Here is a 9,877-nt window from a genome sequence, read left to right as displayed (position 1 = left end):
GTCCAATATGTTGCACTAACACAAAGGCTATTCGTCTGTCTAATTGGCACAAAATTTGTTATATGGGTCATAGACGATATTTGCCCCTAAATCATCATTATAGGGACAAAAAAAAAGCATTTGATGGTGATAAAGAAAAAGGTGTTGCTCCTTTGCCACTTTCGGGGCAACAAATTCTTAAAGAAGTAGAGAAAATTGATTTCAAGTATGGAAAAATGCAGAAAAATAAGAAAGTAAGTGGATGTTTCCAAAGGAAATCAATTGTTTTTCGTCTCCCTTACTGGAAAGATTTACTTGTTCGACATTGTTTGGATGTCATGCATATAGAAAAAAATGTGTGCGAAAGTATTATAGGTACATTACTTGATATTCCCTGTAAAACTAAGGATGGTTTAACTAGTCGTTTAGATCTTGTTGAAATGGGTATGCGAACTGATTTAGCACCTGAACAGAAAGGTAAACGCACATATTTACCTCCTGCTTGTTTCACGTTGTCCAGAGAAGAGAAAAAAGTTGTATGTAAATCATTTGCAGAGATGAAAGTGCCTGATGGCTATTCATCCAACATTCGAAACTTGGTATCCATGGGAGATTTGAGGCTGATGGGTATGAAATCACATGACTGTCATATGTTGATGCAACAATTACTTCCGATTGCTATTCGGTCAGTATTACCGAAAAAATTTCGAGATTGTTTAACGAATGTTTGCATATTCTTCAATCATTTATGCGGAAAAGAATTAGAAATGAAAAAATTGGATGAATTGCATTATAAGATAGTGGAAACTCTATGCAACCTTGAAATGTTTTTTCCGCCATCCTTCTTTGACATTATGATTCATTTAATGCTTCATCTAGTAAGGGAAGCCAAGTTGTGTGGACCAGTTTGGGCGAGATGGATGTATCCATTTGAAAGAAGTATGAAGGTGTTGAAAAGTTATGTGCATAATCATTATCGTCCTGAAGCTAGTATGGTTGAATGTTATATATTGGAAGAGGCAGTAGAATTTTGCTCAGAATACATGAGTGGGGTTGAAGCAATCGGAATCAGCAAACCACGAAATAACTCAGATGGAGTTGATAAAGGACTACGAGGGAATGGAACAGTGACCACCGTGTCTAGGGCAGAATTAGATCAAGCTCAATTAGTTGTGTTGCAAAATAATCCCGAGATTCAATCATATATAATGTAAGTAGAAAATATATTTCAATCATATATATTAGAGTAGTGATTTTCTTTTTGTTGTTTAAACTTTTTGTTATTTCTTTTATGTTTCAGTGATCACATAGAGTTATTACGGTCGATGATTCCAAACAAGATTAAAAATAAACAAAAATGGGTTATAGATGAGCATAATAAAACGTTTTGACAGTGGCTGAAGAATACAATTTTGACGAAGTTGGGAGAAAAAAATCATGGACTATCGACTGAGTTGAAGCGCATATCTCTTGGAGCAAGCATTGATGTAATAAAGCATCAAGCTTACATTGTTGAAGGGAAACGATTTCATACTAAGTCAAGAGATGATGCGCGTCTGGTTCAAAATAGTGGAGTAAGTGTAGTCGCAGAAGCTATGCATTTTGCCAGTGCAAAAGATAAAAACCCAATTTCAGGCACAATGACATACTACGGGGTTGTTGAAGAAATATGGGAGCTAGATTATTCATTATTTCGTATTCCTCTTCTTAAATGTTCTTGGGTGGACAACAATACTGGAGTTAAAACTGACGAACTTGGATTCACTCTGGTTGATTTAAGCAAGAAGGGAAGCAAGAACGATCCTTTTATCATGGCTTCCCAAGCGAAACAAGTGTTTTACATTCTTGATCCAGTTAATGATAAATGGCCCATTGTTTTATCAGTTCCCGAGCAGAAGTTCTCAGAAAAAGAAGAGTACGATGAAAATTATGATTTATATCATGACTGTTTCATTGTTGGACAACCGATACATGAACAAGTTGAGAATATTCAGGAACATGATAATGAAAGTGATAGCGATGATCGTGATTATCTTAGAACCGACATCGAAGAAGGAATATGGGTCGATTGTGAATCGACCAGAAATAAAATAAGAGAAAGAAGAAAACATGTTTAGTAAGTTATATAATTCATTAATACTTGTGATTATTTATTTGTATAATGCATTAACACTTGTGATTATTTATTTGTATAATGCATTAGCACTTGTAATTTGTGTGATGCAGATGGCGGATAAAAGAGATGACAAAGAGAAACAACAAGGTCGTGGTAAAACAAGAATGAGTTACATGACCCAACAAAAAGCCAAAGGAATCAAGAAAAATCTTCAATGGAACGATTTGGGACAACCAATAGGTGATGTGTATACAAACATGATATCATATCTTGGATCTAGAGTACGAGCCACGATTTCTATCAACTCAGGTGATTGGAGGAAGGTCCCACAAGATTTGAAAGATGGTCTATGGGAGGATATCATTGTAAGAAATTATCATTATGATATTTATTTATTTATTTATGTGTGATATCTAAATTTAATAATTACTTTTCTTAATTATATTCTCAGGGTGGTCACAACATTCCTCAAACCTTCAAACGTGAGATTTTGAAAAAAGCTGGTCAAATAATGAGAGATTTTAAAAGTGAACTCACTACCGAGTACATCAAACCTTTGGCTGAAATGGGTATGATGGAAGAACTCAAATTTCCCCCAAAGAGGTATAGCGATATAATTGACGAGAGAGAATGGTTACAATTTGTAACTAGTCGTCTAAGTCAAGAGTTTCAAATAGTGCATCAAGAACAAAAAAACTGTGCATTACTAATGAAGTCAAGGCATCGAACCTCTCGTAGAGGAATGGCTAATATAAGAGAAGATTTGGTAAGTATATTTGATATTATAGTTTAAATAATGGTTGATATTATCGCAACATATAACTATAATTATCTTGTACAATGCAGAAAAAAGAACGAAATATTCAAAATCCAGAGAGGTATCAAGTTTGGCTTAGATCGCGTGAAAAAAATAAAATTCTTGTGACAGAGCTAGACCGACAAATTGCCGAAAAGATAGTAAGTTTTCTAAGGTTTCAGAATCAATATATTGTTTTTATTTATATAAACTAATTTAACCAAATAATATTTTGAGTAGGAGGACGTCAAAGAAAAAGTGATTCGTGGCAAAATTACAGCTCAGGGTCGAGATGACATCTTGACTCAAGCATTAGGGACACCAGAAGACCCAGGTCATGTTCGAGCTGGCGGGTATGATAATTTATAATAGTTGTTTTCTTTTAAGAATTATTTAGATTGGTTTATTGATGGACTTTATTGATTTTTTTTGTAGGTTCACTGCGACCGTTTCCAAAATGTTTGGAAAAAAACATAAAACAATGACTGCAAGAGAGGAGATTGCTCGACTAAAATCTGAGATTGAAGAGCTAAAAAGACATAAATTTAGCACAAAAGAGGAATTAGCTCAAAATGAAGAATATAATGAAGAAAACGATGAGTGTGGATACAACGATGAAGGGAAATTTGATGAGGGACAATATTATGAGAATACAAGTGATGAAGTCTATCGACCTGCCCCCAACGCAGATGATCCGGAGTTTATAGGAGAACGCGAGGCTATCTTCATCACTTCGGAAGACGTTTATCAAGCAGCCTCCATGGATAATATTGGATCCTCAGCTATGCTGTTTGGTACGAGGTATGTATCAATCCGTTATGTCATTACAAACTATTAGAGGAGTTTGAATATATTAGATATTCATCCGTAGTGAAGTAAGTTCTGAGATGAAATTGTGTGCTGCGGAGATAACAGAAGGTTGAGAACATGTGTGTCTTAGTGAAGTAGGTTCTGCGAATTTTGTGTGCTGCGGTGGCTTATGGTTGAGAACATGCATGTTGTTTGTTGTATGCTTTGTCTGAATTGAATTTATAGGTTCTAATAATTTTGGATATGCTATAGAAACAGAGGAAACTCTGCCCAATTTTTTTTTGACGATATTAATTTATTAATTGAAAATGTAATATGAATGATTGATTCTCTATAGATGCATTTGGGAAAGCATGCACCCAAATTCACGACAATTATATAAATTTTTTGACACCGAACATCTTTCTATTGACAATGATGAAAGTAAAACTATACGGTGGATCTTATAGCCAAATGGATGATGACTATGGATAGACAAGGCCAAATATATTTCATTCCTTGGATTGTTGAGTAAGAACGAACTACTTAAACATTATCACTACTATGGTTGAATTTTAATTTTATAATAATCATATTTTATTATTATTTTAGTCGACATTGGATGTTGGTGCTCGTGATGATGCGGGGGATGACCATAATTTTGGACCCTTTAAAAAATCATAAATCTCCACCAATAATTACGGAGGTTATGGAAAAGTAAGTTCTTCATTTGTAATGTATGCATTATTAATTTTTAAAAGTTGAGAGCATAATATGTATTTAATTAATTTTAATTTTTGTAGAGCATACGCACAATGTTTGGAAAATGAATACATCGGCACATTTACAAAATTGGTGAGAGGTTCTTGTCCAAAACAACCTGAAAGTCATGAATGTGGTTATTATGTACTAAGATACATTTATGATCTTGTAAATGCACCGAATCCAGCCGAAGTTATCAAGAAGAAAGTATGTTATATTTTAAACTCTTTTTTGCTTAAGAAAAACTAGATATTGTATTTAATTATCTAATCTATATTAACTTTTCAATTTTGCAGTGGTTTCACAAAAAGCAATTCAATGTCAAAGAGGATCTACTACCACTACATAGTGATTGGTTAGCTAGATTAATGCCATTTGTTTATGAAATCTAAATTTTTGTATGTATGTAAGATTAAAGTGCTAACTTATATTGGTTAGAATGATTAAAGTCTTTGATTCATTACTAGCCATTTATTTTGTATTAGATATGAAATGTATATATAATAATTTAACAAATTAGTTATACTATTGAAAATAATTGTTTATTAAAATTGAAAATTAATTTTTTTTTATTAAAAATGCTCGGTTATCAACCGAAATTAAAATTTTTTTTTATTGAGAAAGCCCTTTTCTCTGCGGTTGTAGTAAGCCAACCGCGGAGAAAAGAGAGCTTTCTCTGCGGTTCTAATAAACAAACCGCAGAGAAAGCTCTCTTTTCTCCGCGGTTTGCTTATTAGAACCGCAGAGAAAGCTCTCTTTTCTCCACGGTTGGCTTACTACAACCGCAGAGAAAAGTGTAGCTTTTCTCTGCGGTTTGCGTAACACTTTTCTCTGCGGTCGAATACACTGCGCTTTTCAATACTCTCGAAAACCGCAGTGTATTGAGTAAAAAAACCGCAGAGAAAGACCTATTTTGTAGTAGTGTGTTCCGACAACAGACACTCCACTATTTTGTGTGGTGCGCTTTTTGTCTCGGTCGTTTGCAATAAATCGAACACCATTGACTATACAACCTTGGTAAAAGGTTGACAAATGATCTGACCTAGATGCTAAAGCTAACAGTTCATCACCATTTTCCAAAGACCCAAGCTTGTGCAAGTCATATATCTAAATACATAAAATGATATTAGATTCACAAAATATATCATTAATAAAATCACTGTTCAAAGATCAAAGTTCAAAGCTACCTTTTTATGAAACAAGGAACGAAAATTTTTCCTATGCAAACGATCATGATCACGATCTGGGTATTTTTGTTTAATCTCTTGTAGGTGTTCGCTGTTAATTCGAATAGTGTTACGATTCTTGATAACAAAAAACTGATAATAACCACACATGTTCTAATTTATAAGAGAATAAACATACTCTAAATAAGGCTCAATTTCAGGATAATTCTCAAGTATGAACCACTCAGCTTGGAAAACATTGAACAAGGATAATTCACGAGTATTATGATTGAGAGGCTTCAAAGTTCCCTTTGTGAGTGGACGACATTGAGATTGGAAAACTGTAAGGTTTCGTCGGATATAAGTTGCATCTTCATTTCGATCAAGACGATTAAATCTTGTTTCAATGTCTTTGAAATACATTGAACAAAAGGTCAAAGCCTCATCTGCAACATAGCCTTCGGCGATCGACCCTTCAGGGCGAGCTTTATTTCCCACATAATTCTTTAATTTTTTCATGTACCTTTCAAAAGGATACATCCACCTCATAAATACCGGGCCACCCAATATTGCTTCTTCTGGAAAATGTAATACCAAATGAATCATTATGTCAAAAAAAGCTGGAGGAAAAATCAACTCATCTTGCACAATATCTTAATAAGATCATTTTGTGCTTCCTCCATATCTTTAACATTTAAAGTCCTCGAACATATTTTCCTGAAGAAATTGCACAATTCTGCAATAGTGGTCGATATAGATTTTGGAAGAAACTTGCGAACACCGAGAGAAAGTAATCGTTGTATTATCACATGACAATCGTGTGACTTTAACCCAAGAATATTTGTATCATTCTCGGACACTTTCTTCTTCAAATTTGAACAAAAGCCATCTAGAAATCTAACTCCTTTTATAAACTGACAAAACTGTTGCCTCTGCACCGGAGTTAACACATAAGGAGCGTGCGGCTTCATCAGCTTCCCATTCTCATCTTCATAAATCCACAATGATTCTCTCACACCCATCTTTTTCAAATCATGTCTGGCATTAGTGGTGTCCTTAGATTTATCATTGTCTAAGATGGTGCCAAGGAGACTATCACACACATTCTTCTCAACATGCATGACATCTATATTGTGCTTTAATTTGTTTGTACACCAATACTCAAGCTCGTAAAAAATACTTTTTTTCCTCCAATTACCTTCATCTACTCCTCTTTTACGCTTCACACCCCCAAACTGGACATTTTTCCTGGAACTTGCGCTGCAAGAGCATTAACTTGTTCTAGTATATCCTCACAAGTAAACCGTCTCGGAGGACGTCTTCTCTCAACTTCTCCATCGAACTCTTTCACTACAACAAATAACCCTTTCTACAACACAAGAATATAACTTTATTGAAAAAGTATTATAATAACTAATAAGTAAAGTAAAAAATTCGGTAATGAAAAAGTGGGAAATGAAATAAAAAGGAGGCATCTGTGGAAAGCCCACTCAAAGTGAAAAACACATTTTTTTTTTATCTAAATTTAGAATAGTTTCAGTCACTTTTCCAAAAGTGAAAAAACCTCCTCATTTCCAATATCATTCCAAACCCAGTTCTTCTTCCTTAAATCTGAACCACCGAAACCTAACCTTTGAGAGGGTGACATTCTCCTTCGTCTGTGCTCGATCTTTGACTTCCACGACCACACCCCATCAGCGGGGAGCTCTTCAACTCAAGCTAATAGAAACAAAGAAATTCAGAAGGAAATGAGTGAAAAACCAAGCGTGGTTGTTAGCTTGGACTAGAAGAAGAAGATCAAGTGTGAGTACTACTTTCAGGGTTTGTTCATGGGCCTCTGCTTTCACTCAAGGAGCAGATTGAGAAGGTCAAATTTTTACTTTTTCTTTCTTTTCTTTCATCTGGCTATTTCTTTCCTTTATTTATTTAAATTTTTGGCTTAATTTAATGGAAATTGTTGGTGGTTGAGTTACTGGGATGTTTATTGGGTTCTTGAAACATGTGAGGATTTTATCCAATAGCCGAAAACTGATAAATTTTTATTATCAGTTTGAGGAAGAAGAACATTGCTGCTTTTTCATCACTTATCAGTGATTCATCATTAATGTTTTCTTTGTTAATTTTATTATTGCAACCATGATACTAGTGATCTCTGTTTCTATGTAGCTACCAAAACCATAAGTAGCAACCAAAAGATTCAATTAATAAAGAATCACCAGATCTCAACCTCTCACATAATGCCAACCCTCAACTACCTAAATAAAGCTTCATACTTCCACCAATAAACAACAAAAACGAAACTTCAATCGCAACTTCGAGCACATCGACATCCAAAACAGCAAAACACAAAAATCGAATCTCTAAGCACAAAGAGCCAGTATAACAAATCCAACACTTCACAAAGCAATAATTTTCCTTTCTTTTATTTCCAAAGGAGAGAATGAAGAGTGAGAAATCAATCAAAACATTACCTCTAGCGACGCAATTCCCTGGCCTCGGCAGAATCATCCAATGGAGTGGAATAACGAAGGAGAGAAGGAGAGAGATTGTGTTGTTTGGGAGCTTAGAAAAATACTGAAATTGAAAGAATAAATAAATAAACCCTCTTTTCCAAATAAATAAATAGACCCTAATTCCAAATACGTAACAAAGAGATAGATTTTACCCAATCCATTTCAGAGACTCCAATAGAGAATGTGTGATGGCTGGAGTGAAGAGGCACTTTGAGAATGGGATGTTGGATGCTATTGCAGGGGCAAACACAACATTTAGAGACTTAGCAGCATCAGTGGCATAAAATATGAATATATTATCCCCTGTTGCAAAATATAAGAATAGTTCCCCAAATTAAGATCAAGTGACAGTTAAAAGAGATTGAGTCGATTGGGCAACTGGGTATTAACAGAGCAGAGCTAAAACATACTTACAGTCACAGACTTAACAACCCAACTAGCTATTATAATGTACATGTTATTTTCAAAACTGGGTTGTCAATTTTCATGGCTAGCAAAGCAAGTTCTATTTGCTAAAAATCTCACTATCAAATACAAACCCCATTAAAAAATTTTGTAATGTAGACAAACCACTTGGCTAATAATTATAGAAAGAAAAACAACCCCAACTTAAGGATACCAAGTCAGTAAAAAAGAAACGAAGAAGGAAAAGAGAAATTACCAGTGAAAACGATGAGATTGGGTTTCTCAGCAAGGATCATGCGGTGGATGAAGGCGGAGGTGTTGAGATCAGAGCAACCCTTCTCCTGTCTTGGCAGCACATCAAGAAAAGGAGTTGACTTTCCATCACCAAAGTGCATCAAGATTCTTCTGTGATATGTTGCTTGAAAGGTTGAGTTCAGAGAGATTCCTGTTTTCTTCTTTAACTCGTTGCAGTTTGTCTTCCAAGCCATAGTTTCGTTCTTTTTCAACTCAAATCACCAAATAGTTTGTAAGAATTTGTAAAGTTGAGAAATCTGCACAAAATATGTCAGTTCTGGCAATGTTTTCATCATTAGACATTGGTTGGTTCGGTGCTTGGTAGTTACCGAAACAAACTGCGCTGTAAAACAAAATCATGTCAATCAAAAGAAAAACCTAAAAGTTAAGACCTGAATGGCCAAACCCCTCCAATAATTGCTCAGTAACTTGGGTTCCAACAATGATCTTAACAAAACAAGAAAATAAAGAGTTGAAACTTGAATTTTACTGATAGCAAGGTAGTGTGGATCATATTCTTAGTGTAAAGAGTTGTAATTTGCTATATATAGCCACAACAAAAATATCAAAGAAGATAATCCAACTCAGATTACTATTTAACTTGAAAGAAGGTTTTTTTAGTCACCAAATGAAGCTTATCATGACTTATTAGAGAAATTTATTTCATGTTTTTGTATTAAAAAAAATAACAATGATTTGAAAAAGGCTAAGATCAAAATGAAAAACTAGACCAATTTGGTAGTGAAAATGACAGCAAAAACTATTTCTTCCTCAATGCAAGAGGAATAGTGTAATGACCCACTAATCTAGACTCTTGGACCATTATCGAACTATACATACAAATTCTTACTAAAACATACATTTGTGAAAATACCATAATTTATTATAAACTTGTAGAAACAAAGGTTACTTTCATAAAAATAAGTAGGATATGGGTACCCATTGTCTTTAAAACAAAAAAAAATAACTTAAAGTAAAAAGAGTTACATAGAAAATGCGGAAAATACATTTAAAACCATAAAAACATAAACAAGACTACATCCTCAAATCGAATAAT

At 34.3% G+C, this 9,877-nt stretch overlaps 1 long non-coding RNA gene across 1 annotated transcript; it reads left to right on the top strand.

Annotated features, from left to right (window-relative positions):
• Positions 1-4,179: 4,179 nt before the first annotated feature.
• Positions 4,180-4,624, top strand: LOC133790097 (uncharacterized). The gene is made up of 3 exons (XR_009873890.1): positions 4,180-4,211; positions 4,293-4,397; positions 4,484-4,624. It is a non-coding gene; the product is annotated as an uncharacterized LOC133790097 (long non-coding RNA).
• The last annotated feature ends 5,253 nt before the right edge of the window (positions 4,625-9,877 follow it).

This window comes from Humulus lupulus, chromosome 7, assembly GCF_963169125.1.
Source record: "Humulus lupulus chromosome 7, drHumLupu1.1, whole genome shotgun sequence".
NCBI lineage: Eukaryota > Viridiplantae > Streptophyta > Magnoliopsida > Rosales > Cannabaceae > Humulus > Humulus lupulus.
The sequence above is the reverse complement of the archived record's forward strand: the minus strand, read 5'-3'. Positions and strand labels throughout refer to the sequence as shown.